The 22,266-nt window shown below is 37.0% G+C and overlaps 1 long non-coding RNA gene across 5 annotated transcripts in view; it reads left to right on the top strand.

Annotated features, from left to right (window-relative positions):
• LOC144579016 (uncharacterized) overlaps positions 1–22,266 on the top strand; it is a 357,175-nt gene that overhangs the window by 266,841 nt on the left and 68,068 nt on the right. For 4 of the 5 annotated variants that reach the window (XR_013525783.1, XR_013525780.1, XR_013525779.1 and 1 more), the window contains one exon: positions 2,270–2,354. This is a non-coding gene — a long non-coding RNA (uncharacterized LOC144579016). The remainder of the gene's footprint in view (positions 1–2,269; positions 2,355–22,266) is intronic. The other variant, XR_013525781.1, reaches the window with a different exon arrangement.

Here is a 22,266-nt window from a genome sequence, read left to right as displayed (position 1 = left end):
GGAAAGCTGAGACACAATTGACTCCCTGACTAAGTCTATAGCTTTGAGGAGCTCAAAGGACTTAAAATATTATCTAATCATTTCTCTGGAATTTGAATCCATTTTTCATTGAATACTAGAATTTGAGACTGGAAAGGACACTGGCTTCTTTTTGATCTGATGTCTACAGCATTTCCCTGACCTCATTCTTAAGAAATGAACAAATTGCTGCTTAGATATAGTCAATTCTCATTATTTAGGATAGTCATGTTCTACAAAGTTGCCTTGCACACTGAATTAGCGAATATTGAATCATTGCCTTTAGGGAAGTTGCAGAGTGAGCTTCCTTGAGCCTCTGGCCACAACACTTCCATCAATCAATCAATATATAACTCTTTTATGTGTGTTTCTGTTTAAAGATACCTTATTTAAAATATATTGTTGATTTGTGACTATCACATTCATGGCCAAAAGTACTTTAATCCCTGTCTCAATGAAGTTTATTGGATGTGTATTTCTCCATAATACACATCACAGTCTTCTTGTCTTTAAGAACACTAGACAGCACTTCACCATTATGATTGGGGCCATTTTAAGCAGTGAAATCGCCAAGAAAAGGCACAAAAATGCAGAATAGTCTGGTAAAAGGGTCCTTGTTTACAATATGAAAGATTAAGCAAGAAGACAGTGGTCTGGGCTGACTTCTTTAAACTCTGCTGGAAATATTCATAGCAGATGACCTGATTTTTTTTTTTTTTACAGCTACATGCATGCATGTTTGCAAATGACCCTGACCTTGAAAGCATCAGGAATATTGATTTTGAGGTTGCAAATAAGTTTTAGCAAGTAGGTGAAATTGCAAATACATAATCTTCAGAAAGTGAGGATTGACTGTAATTTTGGTGGAAGAAAACGAACTGAATTTAGCATCACCAACTACTTGAGTCAATGTTTGGACAGTTTTATCTTCCTATGAAGTCTATCCGTGGTTTCTCATTCTGTCTCTTGGGACTATATAAGTAAGGTTAAAATTTCATCTCCTGTTAGTCATTCAGCTATTTGCAGAGAGCTACATCAGTCCCATCATCCCATTCTCTAAGGTGTTTACACCCTTTATTCCATTGAATCTCAATTGCAACAAGGTTTGTAATTTCTTCAGGAGTTGACAAGATTCTATGAAACTGTTGAATCTGAGTTGATCCTTTGACATACATCTTACACTCTGGCTTTTCCCAGCCCAGGCAAGCTCCCTCACTAGCAACAAATCTCCAATTAGCAATTCCTCAGTAAATATACAGAAACCCTGAAATAATAGAGAATCAGTCATTTCTGTCTTTCATTTTGTCCTAGAAGGTTAAACCCTACCTGTTCACTCTGGACAGCAGCAGTCGAGTCAGGCTTAGAATCTTTGTCTCTTAAATCCTAGCCACGTGTTTTGTGCTTCCTATCACATCAGGCTCTCCGGGAGATACGTCTGTGAACTACACATTTGGTTCCTGGTTAAAATTTAAGAATATCCCCAAAAGATCAGCCCACTACAAACATGTTACTTGTAAAAGGGGAATCACTATGGTCATGATACTTGAAGATAAAATGTATACTTTTCTTTGATCTGAAATTGAATTTTAAGTAAAAAAAGAAACTCTCTTTTCATTGCTGTTTTCCTTCAGTGTCTCAGAAAGGGCTATACCTGGAGAATGGAGAGGATCAAGCATAGTAGCCCAGAAACTGGACACTTGGGTCTGGCCTATCTGCCCGGCAGACGTGTTTTATTGGGCTCACAAGTTGTTGCTATTCACAGGGTTTATTTTTTTAATTAGTGAGTAGCACTTGAAAATCAATAAATTTCACATAAAATTCTAATTTATCATTTTTCTTGAAAACTCAGATGACTGCTCTGGGCTTACTTTTCTAAAAGGGAACACTTTGTAGGAATTTGATGGTAGCTGCCCCTTTTAGCTGGGATGTGTGTTTTTTTCTGATTTGTCATAGTCTCTAACGTTTGTATTGCCTCCTACCTCTGAAATTTTCCCTCTTTTAGTTATTTGTTTAAGTCTGTAACTACTATTTTACCAGCTAAAACAATTGGAATTGTTCCTATCACAATGCTTTAAAATAGTTTCTGACTTTAAATGTGTAATATAATTGGGTATAGTATTTGGGATTCCCGTTGCATATTGTAGGTTAAACATAGCATTCTTAGTCATATTAAGCTGAAAAGAAAATGCTAATTAATGTTATACATCATTTATTAAAAGCTGTTCTCTTTTGTGCTTCCCAATTTTGGCAGTTTTTATATTTCTCATTGTCAGTTTCTTTGCCGGAGGCACACATTTTGATCAAGAGACAAGCTTCAACACCTACCACGTCCTCAGGTATGTTACATGAGCAATATTGAAATGATTTTACATATGCAAAAGCATGCCTTCTAGCCACAGTGCACAACTCTCAAGACATGTTGTTGAGTTTTAGGGGGCATAAAATCTCAAATCTAAAAGTCATGCTTTGATTCTTTGTTTTATTTTATTATTATTTTTGAGACGGAGTTTTGCTCTTATTGCCCAGGCTTGAGTGCAATGGTGTGATCTAGGCTCACTGCAACCTCCACCTCCCAGGTTCAAGCAATTCTCCTGCCTCAGGCTCCCAAGTAGCTGAGATTACAGGCATGCATCACCAGCGCTGGCTAATTTTGTATTTTTAGTAGAGATGGGGTTTCGCCATGTTGGTCAGGCTGGTCTTGAACTCCTGACCTCAGGTGATCCACTAGCCTTGGCCTCCCAAAGTGCTGGGATTACAAGTGTGAGCCACCACACCCAGACTCATGCTTTGATTCTTATTCACTGTCTTCTAAGCTTAGCCATTGTCCAATCACAGCAAAAAGCCTTCAGGCTCAATGAAACAATACGTAGAAAAAAAAAAAGACCTGGGTTTAAAATAACAGCAGCAGCAGCAGCAGCAGCAGCAGCAGCAGCAGCAGCAGCAGCAACAGCAGCAACAGTCGTCACATCCATAGCAGTAGCAGCACAATCTCAGACTCTTCCCAACTCTTTCCCCTCTCAGCACTAACAAGGCAAGAGAGTGGGACTGTCTTTCTGGACTCTTACAATTATATGCATGTGGGGAATTTAGGAATTATGTTTTCTTTTTAAGACAGACTTGAAATTCATGCAGTCTACTTCTATTTTTACTTGAATGTTACGTGGGGAGGAGGAAGCATTCCTTGTGATTTAGCCCATAGCCCTTCCTCCTCTGGACTGGATTTTCACTACATGTTTTTGACACCTACATATGTGGGTCTTGTTTATTGCAAGTTCAAACTTCTACTCTGGGAATGGATTGCAAAGATTAGTTTTGTGGTTGCACTTTGGAAATATGTGGTGATGAATATTCAATGGCTTTGCGATGTAGCTATTCCAAGTAAGTCATGTTGGTTCATGGATGCTTGCCCTTTACACAGTGAGATTATTAAATACATAATCGTGATGTCAAAGGCTCATTTATTGTCTTCTTTGTGTCACAGTGGAATTCTATCATTTGTTATGGAAGAATTGTAACTCTAACATTTTACCAGATTGGAGCACAGATTATGTCTCACTCTATTGTCATTAAATGGATATTTTTCCCCAAGTGAATAATTGCTTGTCCAAAATTCTCTTCTGGTCTCATCTAGTACCATGTGGAATTCTTTTCCTTGCAGCTGTTCTCAAATATAAAACTCAGTACCTATCACATTCATTCTAAACTACACATGAATGCATAATAATTTATGCAGTATTCTATGATTAAAATTTTTTATTGAACTAAAGTGGTAAAAATATATCTGATAGTACTGTCCCTTGAGTCATTGCATCAGGAACAGTGATCACTGGTCACTATTCTTTGATCTCGCCTCTATCAGTCAGCTTAGGCTGCTATACTACAGTAACATTTAACTTTCACGGTCCTAGTTATGGTGGTTTACAACAACAAAGCTTCATCGCTTGCTCATGTTACATGTCAATTGTGGGTCATTGCTTATAGCTCAGTTTCACAATGTTTTTACTCAGGGAACTAAACTGACAAAGCAGCTCCTATCTGGAGAATCACTGGGCTTATTGCAGAGAGGAAGAAAGAGAGAAGTTAAACTTGCAATGCCTCATAAAGCTTCTCAGCAATGGTGCATGTTATTTACACTCACATTTTATTGCCCAAGCAAGTCACATGAAAAAGCCTGACATCAACAGAACAGGGAAGTATAATTCTTTCACAAGATGGGGCATAAAATATTTGGAAACAGTAATAAATTCAATCTTAGCCCTTTGCTTAATCACAAAAATTCATTTATCTCCCTTCTGCACCCAAAATATACTCACTCTTCTGAAAGAAACAATCCAACAATCCCATCACCCAATCAGGCTCAGTGTCCAGAATTGCATAACAGTCTCCAAATTAGGTCTGAGTGTGGGGTCACTTGAGCTGGAGGCCTATATAAAAAACACCAAGTCAATCCTTTAACCCCCATGTTCTTTCTATATGCAATAGTAGAATAATGACAGGATAACCATGGAAAACTATTAAGATACATTTGAAAAAGAGAAGAAAGGGAGGCACTAGCTAGGAACATTAATTACAGCAATTCTGAAGTCACATTGGGATGTATTGTGAGGGCCTCTAACGTGAAGGTGGGAGATATTCCTTAACTGGACCCCACCTCTATGGGTCTTTATGACTCTTAGGACTCTTGGTTTCACTCTCCGCGAAGTTCTTCCATTTCCACTTATTTTCTTTTCGTATATTTAATGAAAATATTTGGAGAATATACTTTATCTGAAGACTGAGCAGTTTACATTTTTGATTTTTTAATTTCATTTTAAATTGATAATCTATATTTGTGGGGTAAAGAGCGATATTATAATATATGAATACAGTGTGAAATAATTAAACCAAGTGAATCGACAAATCCATTCTCTTAAATACTTCTCATTTTCTTGTGGTGAGACCATTTGAAATTTATTCTTCTAGCAATTTTGAAATGTACAGTAAAGTATTAATAACTGTACCACACTGCGGAATTGATATAAAAAATTATGCTAACTGAGATTTTGTATCTTTGACAATCATTCTCCCCACCCCCAGCCTCTGTAATCATCATTCTATTATCCACTTCTATAAGATCAATGTTTGTAGGATGCACATATAAGTGAGAACATCCAGTATCTGTCTTTCTGTGCCTGGCTTATTTCATTTAGCATAATGTTCTGTAAGTTCATCTGTGTTGTCATAAATGACAGAATTTCATTTTTTAAAAAGGCCAAATAATATTTTATTGTGCTTATATTCCATATTTTCTTCATTCGCCTACTGGTGAACATTTAGAAATATGAAATGACTTGGACATTGTGCGTAGTGTTGCAATGACATTGGATTGCAGACATCTCTTTGACAAATTGATGTCAAATCTTTTGGAGAAACTCTAAAAGTGAGTTTGTTAATCACATGGTAGTTCTAGTTTTAGTTTTTGAGGAAGCTCCAAACCATAATAGCTGTACTAATTTACATTTCCACAACATCATACAAGAGTTTCTTTTTCTCCATATCTTTGCCAACATTTGTTATTTTCTTTTTGATAGTAGCCATTCTGACAGGTGTGAGATGATACCTCACTGTGGTTTTAATTTGCATTCCCCTAATGATTAGTGATGTTGAACATTTTTTTCATGTATCTTTGGTCATTTGTATGTGTTCTCTTGAAAAAAAAATCTATTCAACTTTCTTGTTCATTTTTTTATTCCTATTGAGTGAGTTCCTTATATATTTTTGATATTAACCTCATTTCAGATGTATTGCTGGCAAATATTTTCTCTCAATATGTAGATTGTTTCTTCACACTATTATTTCTTTTCCTGTGCAGAAGCTTTTTAGTTTAATGTAATTCCATGTCTATTTTTGTTTTTGTTGCCTGGGCTTTTGGGTCAAGTAAAAAGAAATATATTGCTCAAACCAATGTTGTGTAGTTTTCCCCCTATGTTTTCTTATAGTAGTTTTATGGTGGCCGGTCTTATGTTGAAGTCTTTAACCTAATTTCAGTGGACTTTTGTATACAGCATGAGGAACCCATAATTAAGGTTCAATTCCATGGGTCCAGTTTTATTATTTTGCAGGTAAATATCTAGTTTTTCTAACACCATTTATTGCAGATGATCCTTTCTTCATTGTGTATTTTTGGTACCTGTGTTAAAAATCAGTTGAGTATACATGCATAGACCCATTTCTGGGCTTTCTATTCTATTACATTAGTCGATGTGTACATATATTTTTGCAAGTACCATATTGTTTTAATTACTAAAGCTTTTTAGTGTAGTTTGAAATAAGATAGTGTGATGCCTCCAGCTTTGTTTGTTTTGCTTATAATTGCTTTGTTCAAGGTTTTTTGTGGTTCCATATGAATTTTAGGACCTTTTCTATTTCTATGAAAATTAACATTGAAATTTTGATAGGGATTGCATTGAATTTGTAGATCATTTTTGGTAGTGTGGACATTTTAATAATATTATTTTTTCCAATCCATGAACACAGGGTATATTTCTATTTGGGTCCTCTTCAATTTCTTTCATCAGCTTTTTATAGTTTTCATTGTATAGGTTTTTCACCTCCTTGGTTAAATTTATTTTATATTTATTATTTATTCATTATTATAGCTATCACAATAGAATTGTTTTCTTGATTTCTTTTCAGTTAGGTTGTTGTTGTATAGAAATGCTACTGATTTTTGTGTGTTGACTTTGTATCCTGCAACTTTGTTTATTAGTTCTATTTTTTGTGTGTGGTATCTTTAGGGTTTTCCATATATTAAGACCATATCATGCTGGATTCTTGTATAGGAGAAATTCTGTCATCAAAATTAATTTTGAGTTACATTCTCTTAGTCTTTGCGGAAGAAGGGATACTAGAGACAGAAGATACATTTTGAAGCCATATGGGGGTCTGAGTTTGAGAGATTAGATCTGGGTAACATAAAGGATATCAAAAAAGAATAAAAGGAATGATATGCATTCCCTTTTCTGTTAGAGGGAAATGCTGAGATTGGGGTAAGCGGAGTTGGGGAAGCTTACAGCAGGTGGTCAGGTCACTGGGATGGTAGGTGACAGAGTGGACAGATTATAACTATGTTGAAAAAACATGCCATTTCCTGCCCCCATCCATAATAATGTGAATAGTTTTGAAGGGAACAGATGAAAGGAAATGGAGAGTAATATGGGCTTGTTCTTTATGGGTTTGAAATTGAGGTAGTGCACATGTCTAGGTAAGATGTGGGTCTAGGTCATGGAGAACGGGATGAGAAAAGTAGGGGTGAAGAAAGAAGGGTTTGAGAACTCACAGTATTGTCAGATGAGGTAGTGAGGAGGGAAGGATGAAAGTCCTATACAACATTCTAATTGATCAGTAGGCCTTCTGGAATCATAGAGACTCAAAAGCCAGGCAAGTAAAAGCGAAGGCTAGGAGGTTAGGAAGAGATACAAAAGAGAAAAAAAATGATGACACATGACTGTTTATGAAAGTGATTTGTCATTCAATAATATATGTACTCTTGTCAGTAGATGTTTTTCTCCAATATGGTTTTGAATAATGCTTTTTGACTTTGTTAACATAATTTTTGCAGACAGTCCCTCTTCTCCTTAAAGGAATAGAGTGGGAGAAATAAAAGAAACACATAGTTTACATTCATGCAATTTTATTCTGGGTCATTGCATACCAGGCCTTTAGGTCACTGTGTTTGGCTCATTACTCATGTCTTTTAAAATGTTCCCACAGAAAGTTTAGGAAATTGTCAGGATTCTTCCCTTTTGGAGAGAAGGTCTTTAACATTTATAAATCATTGTCTATGGCCATTGTCTATTCTATTATCATATTATTCCTGTGAGATAGATATTATATTCACATTTTGCAAATAAAAAGTTTGAAGCTTAGAGCAGTTGAATAACTTATCTAAGGATGCATAGTGCATAGGTAGTAAAGCCAAAAATGAAATCCATGTTCTCTTTTATAACATACCATTTTTCTTCTTTACTCCCTAAAGAACTAAATATAAAGGTTTATTATTAAATTAGTCCGAATCTCATCTATAGATTTAGAAGCATTGTAAATATCGAGGATTAGTAACTAGCATATTAATATATTATTAAAGCAGCTGGTAGAAATGGAGAGAAAACAATTGTAGAAGCCAGATTTGGGGGTCAGTGACCAAGTTTCTGTGTGGCATATTTTCCTGATAATTGACCATTTTTCTTACCATATTTCCCTAAAATGCTTTCTGAGACTGATAATTGACATTACGGTGGCATGTGAGGGGCTTAGAAGAAAATGTCATACTGTTTCTGGGCTTAACCGGGCCTTACTATAGTATCCAGTTCTCCACACTTGTAGGAAGAAACAACAACCATATAGGTTTTCCTGGGAGTTGCCTAGGAACCTTGAGAAAATATGGAAATAATATCTATTAAAACCAGAAGGGGCTGGGCATGGTGGCTCATGCCTGTAATCCCAGCACTTTGGGAGGCCGAGCCAGGCAGATCACAAGGTAAGGAGTTCGAGACCAGCCTGGCAAATATGGTGAAACCATGTCTCCACTAAAATTACAAAAATTGGCCAGGTGTGGTGGTGAGCACCTGTAGTTCCAGCTACTCAGGAGGCTGAGGCAGGAGAATCGCTTGAACCTGGGATGTGGAGACTGCACTTAGCCGAGATTGTGCTACTGAACTCCAGCCTGGGTGACAGAGCAAGATTCTGTCTCAAAAAAAGAAGAAAAATAAAAAGCAAAACAGAAAAAAAAAACCCATAAGGAACTAACTTTGAACCTGGAAAACATTGTCTTGATTTTGTGCATTGGCATCATGGCAAAATTAAATTTAGCATTATGAAGCCAAAGGAAATGTTAATGAGAAGTTGTCCCCTAATAGTACTTGCAAAAGTCTTGATAGATATTGAAGAGGGAATGGAGGGGAACATGGTCCCTGTCCAGGGCATAATAGCTATAAAAGGGCTAGTAAAGCATGCTTTCAGAGAATATTTTGTATTAATATGAGGTTAATTGCCTCTTTGAGGACATTGACAGAAGGAACATTAATAAGAACAGAGAAGCAGAGAGCCTTGGAAATCATGCTTTTATCTGAATGGAGGAAGAAATAAAATGTAAAATGAAATCTTCTTGCTGTACTGCATGCTTCCTCCTCTCTCTGTTCCTGTCTGTTTCTAATACTAAAATGAGAACATTTCTTAACTGAGTTTGCTTCAATCACATTGCAGATTTTTTTTCATGTTTATCCTGAATTTGAAGATGTGGGAGAATTAGAAATGATTCAGTAAAAACTGGATCCACTCCAGCACACCCAAAGTGGAGTGTTTAGAATCTTTCCAGATTGACAGTGGATAGAGTGTAGCCATTTATTACTTTTTATTATGGAAGGCAGTAATCTGTGAGGTCCATTCTTACTAAAATAGGTTCTTTTTTTCCATTTAAATAGAATGCCAAGTAGAATTGGCAGTGCTTTCTTCAAAATTAATTCAAATGTACATACTATTTTAAGGGCTATATTGATATTATATATACTTTCTGAAAAGGATAGCTAGACCACATTATAATGCTGCAGTATTTATAAAAGTACTTTAGTATGATAGCATATGTTTATGGGATACTACTTTTAGCCAGGCACTGTTCTAAGCCTTAATAAGTATTAACTCATTCTAGTAACAACCCTTTGTTATTATTATCATTCCTCTTTTGTAAACCATAAAGCTAAGCACAGAGAAGTTAAGTTTGCCCCAAATTAGACAGCAGTCATGTAGTATAGGCCAGGATGTAGCATGAGAAATTTGATTCCAGAGCCTAGACTCTTCAATGCCTTTCTGCCTCTCTAGACACACATTACCTGTATCTAACTTATAACATTCCTTTTTCTATTGTAATAGATCTCTTGACCAATGGATTTCCCCTTTATAATCACGTAATGGTGATCGCAATACAGCATATTCTATTCTTTTTCCTGCCTGGAGGATAAATTCATTTCAAATTATAACATAATAAAATGTGCATATAGGAAATATGACTGGAACATACCAGGAAACAAGCAGTTTTGCAGTCAATTATGTAAGGCTTCAAATGCAACACTCATAATTGCAGTATTTCTCAATCTCATTCATAACTATTAGCCTCCAGACTATTGTCAATCTTCTCACTAAGGCAATATTATTTTTCAGATGCTCAAGTGTGATGTGTCGAGATTGCAGCTCTGCTTCTAGTGAAATCATTGAAATACATGTTTGCAGATGTCTGTAGAACACATTTCTGATAGCTTTGTTGGGCATATTAGTTGGGTAGTCTAGCTGAGCAAGAAAATCTTGAACTCAGGAATAAGTTTCAATCCCAGTTACAGCACTTACTAGCAATCTTTGTCAATTATTTAGTTTCTGTGTTAGTCCGTTTTCATGCTGCTGATAAAGACATACTTGAGACTGGGTAATTCATAAAGAAAAAGAAATTTAATGAACTTGCAGTTCCACATGGCTGGGGAGGCCTCACAATCATGGCGGAAGGCAAAAGGCACATCTTACATGGCAGCAGATAAGAGGAAATGAGAACCAAGCAAATAGGAAACCCTTTATAAAATCATCAGATCTTGTGAGAGTTCTTCATTAGCATGAAAACAGTATGTGGAAAACTGCTCCACAGTTTTCTTCCACAGGGTCCCTCCCACAACACATGGGAATTATGGGAACTACAGTTCAAGATTATATTTGGGTGAGGACACAGGCAAACCATATCATTCTACCCTGGCCCCTCCCAAATCTCATGTCTTCACATTTCCAAAGAAATTAGGCCTTCCCAACAGTTTCTAAAAGTCTTAATTCATTTCAACATTAACTCAAAAGTCCATAGTCCAAAGTATCATCTGAGACAAGGCAAGTTCCTTCTGCCTATGAGCCTGTAAAATCAAAAGCAAGTTAGTTACTTCCTAGATATAATGAGGGTATAGGCATTGGGTAAATACAGCCATTTCAAATGGGAGAAATTGGCCAAAACAAAGGGGCCACAGGTCCCATGCAAATCCAAAATCCAGCAGAGCAGTTGAATCTTAAAGCTCCAAAATGTTCTGCTTTGACTCCATGTCTCACATCCAGGTCACACTGATGGAAAAGATGGGTTCACATGATCTTGGGCAGCTCCACCCCTGCGGCTTTGAAGAGTACATCCTTCCTCCTGGCTGCATTCATAAGCTAGCATTGAGTGTCTGTGGCTTTTCCAGTTGTAAGGTGCAAACTGTTAGTGGATCTTCCATTCTAGGGTCTGGAAAATAGTGGCCTTTCCTCGTAGTTCTACTAAGCAGTGCCCCAGTAGGAACTCTGAGTGGGGGTATCAACCCCATATTTCCCTTCCACACTGCCCTAGCATGGGTTCTCCATGAGGGCCCTGCCACTGCAGCCAACTTTTGCCTGGACATCCAGGCCTTTCCATACATCTTCTAAAATCTAGGTGAAGGTTCTCAAAGCTCAGTTCTTGATTTCTGTGCACTTACAGTCTCAACACAACTTGGAAGCTGCCAAGGCATGGGACAAGCACCCTCTGAAGCCACAGCCTGAGCTGTACTTTGGCCTGTTTTAGCCATCACTAGAGCAGTTGGGACTCAGTGCACCAAGTCCCTAGGCTGCACACAGCAGGGGACCCTGGGCCTGGCCCATGAAATCATTTTTTCCTCCTAGTCCTCTGGGCCTGTGATGGGAGAAGCTGCCTTAAAGGTCTCTGAAATGCCCTAAAGACATTTTCCCCATTGTCCTGGTGATTAACATTTGGGTTCTTGTTACTTATGCAAATTTATGCAGCTGGCTTGAATTTCTTCTCTGAAAATGAATTTTTCTTTTCCATTGCATGGTCAGGCTGCAAATTTTCCAAACTTTTATGCTCTGTTTCCCTTTTAAAACTGAATGCTTTTAACAGCACCCAAGTCACATCCTGAATGCTTCACTGGTTAGAAATTTTTTCCTCCAGATACCCTAAATCATCTCCTTCAAGCTCAAAGTTCCACAAATCTCTAGGGCAGGGGCAAAAATGTGGCCAGTCTCTTTGCATAGCAAGAGTGACTTTTACTCCTGTTTCCCAAAAGTTCCTCATTTCCATCTGAGACCACCTCAGCCTGGATTTCAATGTCCATATCATTATCAGCATTTTGGTTAAAGGCATTCAGCAAGCCTCTAGGAAGTTCTGAATTTTCCCACATTTTCCTGTCTTCCTCTGACTCCTCCAAAGTATTCCAACTTCTGCCTGTTACCCAGTTCCAGAGTTGCTTTCACATTTTCACATATCTTTATATCAGTATCCCACTCTTGGTACCAATTTATTGTATTAGTCTGTTTTCACAGTGCTGATAAAGACATACCCAAGACTGAGTAATTTATAGAGAAAAATATATTTAATAAACCCACAGTTCCATGTGGCTGGGGAGGCCTCACAATCATGGAGGAAGATGAAAGGCACATCTTACATGGCTGCAGGGAGAATGAGAGACTGAGAACCAAGTGAAAGTGGTTTCCTCTTACAAAACCATAAGATCTCTGGAGACCAGTATGGGAGATACTGCCCCTGTGTTTCAATTATCTCCCACTAGGTCCCTCCCACAACACATATGAATTATGGGAGCTACAATTCAAGATGAGATTTGGATGGGGACATAGCCAAACCATATCAATTTTATTGCATTGTTGTTTTCCCACCTGTAAAATGGAGATATTTCCATTCTCCTCACAGTGTTGTGAAGATTGAGTTTGATAAAACATGAATGCCCACCTCATAGTGGCTGCTTCTTAAAAAGGGAGAAACAACAATTAATACAACAACAACATTATTATGATTTGTAGGATAGATTCTTCAAATGGGTATGCTGTTCTAATTGCTAATACATGTCTTTGTGGATAGTAGTCAAATGATATGGTTGAAGAAACTTTATTTTGTATGAAAACAAACCAATTGGTTAAAAGAACATTATTTTGTTAGAAACTTCTCCTAATCTCTCTATGCATAGATTCTTTTCCAGTGTTCCCATACATGATCATTTAGTATATAACATATTACTCTATTTTGTATTTGATTCTTCAAATATGAGTCTACCAGATATGACTGCAAACTCTTTGAGAAAAAGGACCAAGACTAATCAGTCTTCATACTACAGCATGACACACTATTTGCTGCAGAGTAGATGCTTATAAAGTGATTGTGTAATAAATAAATGAATTTTAAGTACTCAGTGTAGGCATTATTTGAAACACTGCATTATATTGGAAAACTATGAACATAGTTCAGTGATTGCACTTTTGATTAATCACACTTAACTGAAGTGGATGTTCTCATTAAAAAAATTCTTTGTGAAAGCTAGGTTCTATAGGAGCATTCATGCTAAAATAATATGGTTGAATTTTTTTTTGGTTTCAAATAAATCTCTTTTCTATGGAATCATGTTAATAAAGCAAATGAGTCAACGGACAAAAGCAATGTATAATTTCCATGGAATAAGCTAAAGAAAAGTTTCTGGGAAAAAACACGTTTTTCCATTATTTAAATGTTATTTCCATTATAATTTTTTCAAAAGTTGAATTAGTGATAATCCTATATGTAGTATAGATTATTGATGATTAAAATGCTTGGCAACCAAGTTTTAAACTAAGAAGTAAAGATTATAGACTTTATCTGATATAAATAAGGTTATAATGGAAGAATATAACATAACATTTCTGATTCCCATCTGACTTGCCTGTGATTACACTACAGTGTGTTATTACCCATGTATATTTTTGCTACCCTAAAATTAGGGGTTATGAGGAGGGGGAAATAGGGTTTTTAGTATCATTATCCTTTTCAAGAGTGAGCTCTCAATTAGTGAGATGGGATCTATTATTTTTCCCCTGCTTATCTCCAGTGGCCCATTACCTTTGCTCTACTTGAACTGAATAGAACATTCAGAGATTTGTGGCAGTCTACTGAAAGTTTTATAACCAGAATTGACTTTTCACGTTTGGGCAGCAACACCCAGGATATTAAACTGACACTTCTGAATTTCCCATAGCTGCTAGCCACATCTGGTATTCATTTCTGTACAGTTTATAGAATGGTGATTTTCTAAGTCACAGGGGTCTGCAGAAAGTTGTTTCTGACAGGATTTTTGAAAAGATGATTAAAGGTGTGACATACATGCTACAGGATTGTCCCAGATCTTTGGTGATTTGGCAATCAAGCTACTGGAAGATTCGTCACCATCACTGTCAGTCTGGTTTTCAATCTATATGCAGTGACATTGAACAATTCAAATAGGAGAGACAAGGATAATCAGAGAAATGACAGAAAGTGGAGATGGTGTGCCTTCAGGCATGACCTAGAAGAGATTGTTTGGAAGGAATCAGAGCAGTGCAGGAATGTATTGTGGTCCAAATGTCTGTTTCCATGGGGTACACACTTTTACATTGGTAAGATTCTCAAAACAAGGCTAATTTCTCAGACTAGAATTCAAAAGGATTTTAAAGCTAAATTGAAACTTTGTGCAGTTAAAGTGTACAATAATAGAAAATATTACCATTACTATACTCATGAAAATGGAAGCTGAGTGGAACAGTAGTAAAAAACTTTGAGTGTTTTTCTGTTGTTTTTTACTATGGGTGTGACCTTGGGCATGTTGCTTAATCCCTCTAGGTTTCAGTTTTCTTATCTATAAAAATAATAAGAATAATACCTATTTCAAAGATTTTAGTGTTAAAAGAAATAATGCAATAAATCACACTGTACAATTCCTGGAACATATGAAACACTGAAGACATTTTAGCTATTATTTTACAATTAATATGCAATTATTATTGTACATAAAGGAGAGAATGCTGTCTATAGAGCTGTTTTCAGTTTTTAGAGGAGCTGAAGGGAGAGAATATAAGCAATCAATCACTGAGCTAATAGAGTTGCTCAAAGTACAGAAAAACAGCTCATATTCTATTTGAGAAATCCATTGAGAAAGTTCAATTTTCTTTTACTAAGTAATAGACTTATTAATATTAACAGACCTTTAAGAGGGACATTTTGTTTCGTACTAAGAAATCCTAATAGTTCAATTTGTTTCTTTTAATTCTAAATAGAAAATACTCTGGGTATGTATTATTTTGAAGAAGTTACCAACTTTAGGGGAAAATGTTTTACCACTTTTACTTGACAAATGTCCAGCAAATGCCCGAGACCATTTTAGAACATTCACAGAGTCAAAAGTATTTTCATAATAATACTAAGGTGTTATTTGCCTTTTTTTTTACTTTCTCGCAAATATTTAATAAAAATTTCCAGAGGCTGTGTGATGTATAATATTTTAATGAAGTAAGTGCAGTAGGAAATGGAGAATCTAGTTCCTGTCTTATTAAGCCATATATTAAAGAGATTTGCAAAATCTTAATGCCATTTTTTTCACTATTATTTTGTTTTGAAAAATATGAAGTTTTAAAAAATAAAAATATGGTATTTGCATTGCACAAGCTTGTTATTATTTTTAAAAAGAAGTACTTAAAAAGTTCTCTGTTGAAATATAGAATATGAGAAGTAATGACAGATAAAATACACACAAGCAAAAGTTATTTGGAATGCTCAATAGTTTTTAAAGTGTAAAGAGGTCCTGGACCAAGAACTTTGAGAACTGCTGTTATGATCAAACACCTGTGGTGTGGGTGCAAGGACATTCACATAGTTACAGAAGCTTCCAAACAGGGCAGACTGCAAAGTGCTATCTAAGATCAGCGTTCACAGTTTTGTTTTGTTATATTCATAGTAATATACTTTTACTGAACCTCTGTGTGTGTGAGAGATACATGAATTACCTGATTTACTCCTCACATCAACCTATAGCTTGTCCTTCTGGTCTCTCCCTGTCTTTGGTGCTATTATACTCTAGACTCTGCCTGTTTCTGGGGGACACATTTGTTGCTCCCTTCATTCCTTCGTTTAATAGTAAGGGATATACACTTTGCCACTTCCTAGGCTAAAAGAGGTAGGATGAAAAGAGGCATGGTCTCTGTCTTCGTGCAGCTTACAATCTAGAGCAGGAAACAGACATTTAAAAATAATGCATAAATACATATGTAATTGAAAAGAGTTATAAATGCTAAGATGAAGGTGTTTATGAAGGCCAACCCAACATAAAAAATATTTTCCACTGTCCTTCCTCCTTTAAGTTGCTCCGCTGGATCCAAAGTCCTGGGTAGCACTGTCTGTGTGGTTTAATATTGTAGATTGTTACACTAATATCCTCAGTGAATCACTCCTCCTCTCATTTTATCTTTGTGCAGTCCTTCCCACATTGACTTTTAGCTTGGCCATGAGACTTGCTTGGCTAGGGGGTTACTATAAGCAGAAGCTTAACAAATTATTGTGCATTAAAGCTTGCCCCTTTTTGCTGCTAGGAATTTTTCTGCTGCATGTAAAGAAGCCAGAGCTGGCCTGCTCACACTTGCTTAGCTGTGAGCCAGAGCTAATGCCAGACATGTGAATGGGCTATTACGTACTGTTCAGCCTTAGTCAAGTAGCAAGGTGATTGTATCTGCGTGTGTGATGCCAGCCCGAGTTACCTACTCACAGAATTGTAAGCAAACCCTCTTCTTTTTCTTTTTTCTTTTTAGACAGAGTCTCACTGTCTCCCAGGCTGGAGTGCAACGGCCTGATCTTAGCTCACTGCAACCTCTGCCTCCCAGGTTCAAGCAATTCTGCCTCAGCCTCACAAGTAGCTGGGACTATAGGCGTGTGCCACCATGCCAGCTAATTTTTGTATTTTTAGTAGAGGCAGGGTTTCACCATGTTGACCAGGCTGTCTCCAACTTCTGACCTCAAGTGATCCGCCTGCCTTAGCCTCCCAAAGTGCTGGGATTACAGGCATGAGCCACCATGCCTGGCTGCAAACCCTTTTTTCATAGCTGGAAAATTATATATTACATGACACTTGATGGAAGACTGCCACTTTCTACCCCTGGCAGCTGGAGTATAGACCATGATGTAGGCCGGGTGTATCAGGTATCTACTGGGACATAACAAATGTCCCGAATACTTATTGGCTTGAAACAACAATATTTATGCTTGCATAACTTCATAATCTGGTGCCTTTCAATATGAAAAAGGATTATTGTCACTATTACCTCCTCTCTCTTTTCTTTTTCTGAAATGTCTATTTGTTGAGAGCTAGATCTCCTGGACTCCCCAGTCTTCTGTTTCTCCACTTCTATTTTCTAAAACATTTCTTTCACTCCTTCTAGTAGATATTCTGGGTATTAGAACTGATATTCTAATTTTTGTTTATCTTTGTAATTTTTGCTTTCTTATATTTAATTTTCCTGAGAGCATTTTTTTCCTTTCTTTCACAATATCCTGCTTTCATTTGTTTCTGATATAGTATCTGATCTTCTGTTACTTTTCTAAGGTATTAATTGTATCATGTTTATAATTTCTTCTCATCCTTGCTTTACCTTTATTTTTTTCAAGTTGCTTTTTTGTTCTTTGAGATAGGGTCTCACTCTGAGTGTTGACACAAGGCTTTCTGAAAGGTTGGCTTTGCTCTAGGCTGGCAGAGTATGTGGGCTTTTCACTGGAGACTTCCATAAGAAGAGCTGTAACCATTTTCTCCAAGGTTGGCTAAGTTTATTCAGAAAAGCACCCTCCAACCATCTGTCCTGGTCATGTCCTTCTGAGTGTTTGGGTGGGTATAAGTTTGTTCTGTAGCTGGGCAGCCAAAGGGAGCTGGAATGGCCCACAATTCATATTGCTCATTATCACATGGTGCTCTTGCTGCATTTTTGCTCATCTGTATATGTGGTGTCCCAGAGTTGGGAACATCTTCATTTCAAATTCTATACATCTCCCTTTTCCTGTGGTTCAGGGATAGTGGACAGAACTTTTTGGAGATGGCGTCTTGCCCTGTTGCTGAGGCTTGAATGCAATGGCATGATCTTGGCTTACTGCAACCTCCACCTCCCAGGTTCAGGCAATTCTGTTGCCTCAGCCTCCTGAGCAGCTGGGACTACAGGTGCCCACCACCGTGCTTGGCTATTTTTTTTTTTTTTTTGTATTTTAGTAGAGATGGGGTTTCACCATGTTGACCAGGCTGGTCTTGAACTCTTGACCTTGTGATCCACCCGCCTTGGCTTCCCAAAGTGCTGGAATTACAGGCAGGAGCCACCACACCTGGTCTGGAAGATTTTTGTACAGTCTTTAAACAATCTGTCCTCAGCTCTGCTCCTTCCCTTTTGTCTTTTGCAGCACCTGGTTTCCTCAGTTCTGTGGCATCTCTTGAGCTCCTCAGAGTGAACCCGGCTACCTGTTATTAGTAATCTCTTCTGCTGGCACTTAGATTTGCCATCCTCTGGTCAAATATGATATATTCTCTTTTCAAAAATGACATATATTTGCCAATCCTCTCTGAGTTGTCTTTATATGCTATAGTTCAGCACTACAAATGTTTCTAGATTTAATGAAGACAGTCATATTTTTGTTTCTTATTATTTGGGTTTGATTTTTGAGAAGAAAAGGAATGAAATATCTTTATATTAGAAGCAGTTTTATCAATTATATTTTACTGCTTATCAGATAAGTCCCTGGGGATAGTATATGGGCCTTCATGATCTGACACTCTCCCACCTGCCAGCCTTCAGAGGTTCTGTATTTTTATAGGCAACTTAGTCACATGTAACCAGAGTTCCAGATTTACTGTTAGCATTTGTCTGAAAAAGTCATGTTCATTCTTAGCTTGTTATTTCATTCTTCTACTCCTTTATTAGTCCATCTGTCTAAAAATGCCTATGAGACCAACTCATTTGTTATCTCTTTACTGAGCAGTGATAGGTATTCTCTCTTCTATGTGCTCACAGAAGACAACCAGTTTAACAACTTAATTTTGTAAATGATGTGTTTCTTCGTATGTTTCCCCAAATAGGCTGTGATATACTCTAGGGCAGGGGTGCAATTATTTTTATATCCCAATGCCTGGCATATGGTTTAATATTTGTTAAATAAATGAATAAATTAATTAAAACTTTTAAAGTTTATCCTAATCATCCCCCTTTAGAAATAAAGTTCTGCAATGGTACGGAGTGTGATAATCATCTATCAGGGTAACAATGATTATTAGGTATTTCTGTAGCATTATGGAATTTGAGAATCAGCTCAACAATAAAAGCAGCACCCAAAGCTATGATAGATGACTATGTGACAGGCACTGGACTAAGCAGTTTGCATGCATTGTTTCTTACATTATTTAAGTTAGAGCTGGTTTGGGCTAATTTTCAACTACTTACATATGTTTTAATTTGTGAGTAAAAACTTTAGCAAGGCTGTTTAATTCTACTGTGGTATGATAACATAAATTTTTAGATGAAGTACAGTGATCAAATCTTGGAATTACAGATCCTTATTCTCTAATTTTGTATAAACTTAATGATCATTGGTTTTAATTGACTGAAAGCTCGCAAAGGCATATATTAAAGCATTAAATCTCCACCACATATTACAGTGCCTATTCCTGTATCTCCAGTACCTATTATAGCACCTAGCACATAGTAGGGGCTCAATAAGTATCTATTGAATGAATGAATGAGATGAAATGTAGACTCTGTGTAGTTTAGAGTGCAGGGTTTCAAAGCATGCTATATAATTATAAGGCTAAAGTGGTTGGTGAAAGCCTATGAACGACACTGGACTTGAGATAATGTTTAAAGACCCTGACATTGGAGAGGTGAAGGAAGAGAGAAAAGACTTATCCTCCGGCCCCTGAAAGCTGATCTAATCTGTATACAGACCACTCATCCCCAAATATCTCATTCGCTGATATGACAGAAGGCTTAATTTCCTACCTACATCAGTTCTTTCACTTAAGGAATTGTGTCTTTAAATTCCAAGTAAATTCTTTGAGAGTGTGACTAATTTGCACATTCAAAGTTATTGCCTCATTAGCGCAGATGGTACCTTCTAACCAAAGCAGGCAGCTTCAAACTGGTCTGCAGTACTCTGAGTTGAGATGGGAAAGGTGAAAATTTCTGGGAAGAGTCAGAGCTGGGGAGGCCTTGGGAGAGCTTTCCTGAGGAGCCTTCACTTTAGTGAACACAGTGGGGCTATCAGGAAGGTCCAGGAAAGTAGAAGAGATTTAGAATAGAAAATATTTGTACTTTCCTGCAAATAACTGTTTCGCTTACCCATATTTTCTTTTAAGAAAACATACTAGCTATTTATTCCTTTAATAGAAGTGCAGATGATGGACTTTGGGGATTATTTTGGAAATAAAAAATTTTGAGGGGTCATTTATTTCTGATAATGAATGGACAGTTCTTATATTTCTAGAAATATATTTCCTTTAGAAAGATATTTATTGCTAGGCAATAAAATAAAACAAACATCTCAAGCTGATTAGCATGGAAATATTTTAAATAGAACTTTTCCTTTAAAATGTAGCTGATGGAATAGATTCCATGATTAATTCATCTGTTTCCCCAAGTGTTAAGTCCAGCACATGGCATATAAGACCTCAAAAATATTTATAAACGTGGAAAAAGAATTGTATCCATGGTGAGAGTCTCTAGAATCATGAATATCTCATTTTGAAAATTTGAATAATGTGCTGTGTTTGTGAGTGACATGGTTTCCTAAAGCATGTCTTGAGTTTGCTCCATATGGAAACACACAGAAAAGACTGCAGAGGCACCTGGCAGAAATAGGAGACACTGGAAATCTGATGGAAAACTTTAGGGAACTCTAAAACGGGAAATTTATCGATGAGGTAATAATTCCAATAAGCAAACAAGCAAAATACAAAAGCCCATATATATTTAGGGAATGGTGCAGTTTTAAAGGTTAGCTTAGTCTCCCATCAGTCTAAGGTTTTCCTTCTTGGTGGCTTGCCTTTCCATGATATCAATAACTTTTAACATACGAAGTAAGAAATGACAACTCACATCATTTGAGTAATTCACTGAGCATGATTATTATATAGGCTGCCATTATTTGTTTTTAAAATTGTGTAAAGTGTGGTAACCCATCACGGTTCCAGGAACAAAATGATCATGTGCTGTTTTGATGAAATGTGCCTGCGTCTGACCATCAGCCTAGGTAGGAAATGCACTGCACTTGACTTTCTGAGGTACATGAGGGTAGAATGGTAGGTGAAGAGCCTAGCAACAGGCACCCTTTTCTAAGTTATTTCTTTCAATTTATTATTAGATTTTATTTAACTTCTAGAAGCAGGTATGTTGTATCTAGAGAGACAGAAAGAGTATATACCTTTGCAGATCTGAAAATGAGTAGTTTTGAGAAAATAAAAAAAAATAATTAAGAAAGCATCAAGCTTTTGAAAAACTGGGAGGCAGACACTGTCATAAAGATTCGAAATGCTGCAGCAGTTTTTTTTTTTAATAGCTCTCTTCATTCTGAAAGGTCATGGCAATAAGAGAGATGAAGGGTTATCCTTTATGATCTCTAGTAATTTAAGACACTGTAAACAAATAAATCCTGGGGATGAGAAATGTTTATTAGCCTTAGGAGACTTAGCAATAATTTGGTTAATATGTTGATACACCAGGTGGTTGAAATTAGAAGACAAAGATCAGTCCTCAGGAAGCATTGATATCTTCTTAGAACACTAAGCACATCATACTTATTATAATGGTATGTGACACCTTTTAAGAATAAGAGGTACTGTCTTTGAAATATAGATGCTTACCCAACATAGAAAGTGAGAATGAAGATGATACCTGCACACAGAAGCAGGAATTTCAGGAGACTAGAGAAGAAGATGGCAATATAAAAAGAGATATAGACACATGGAAATTCTTACTGTGCCTGCCCATTTCATGCATACTTTTGACTTGAGCTATAATCACTAATTCTAGAAGAGACATTTTCCTTGAATGACTGAAAGGATACACTCTCTTTGTCCTTTTTTTTTTTTTTCTTTTTGAGACAGAGTCTAGCTCTGTTGCCCAGGCTGGAGTGCAGTGGCATGATTTCAGCTCACTGCAACCTCCACCCCCCAGTTTCCAGCGACTTTCCTGCCTCCCAAGTAGCTGGGCCTACAGGCATGCGCCACCACATGCGGCTAATTTTTGTATTTTTTGGTAGAGATGGGGTCCTACTATATTGGCCAGGCTAGTTTTGAACTCCTAACCTCATGATCCTCCCATCTCAGCCTCCCAAAGTGCTGGGATTACAGGCGTCAGCCACTGCACCAGGCCTTGTTCTTAAGTGAAATTATTATATACATAGAAGTT

Source organism: Callithrix jacchus, chromosome 1, assembly GCF_049354715.1.
Source record: "Callithrix jacchus isolate 240 chromosome 1, calJac240_pri, whole genome shotgun sequence".
Taxonomy (NCBI): domain Eukaryota; kingdom Metazoa; phylum Chordata; class Mammalia; order Primates; family Cebidae; genus Callithrix; species Callithrix jacchus.
Note: the sequence above shows the minus strand (reverse complement) of the source record. Positions and strands in the feature narration are given on the sequence as shown.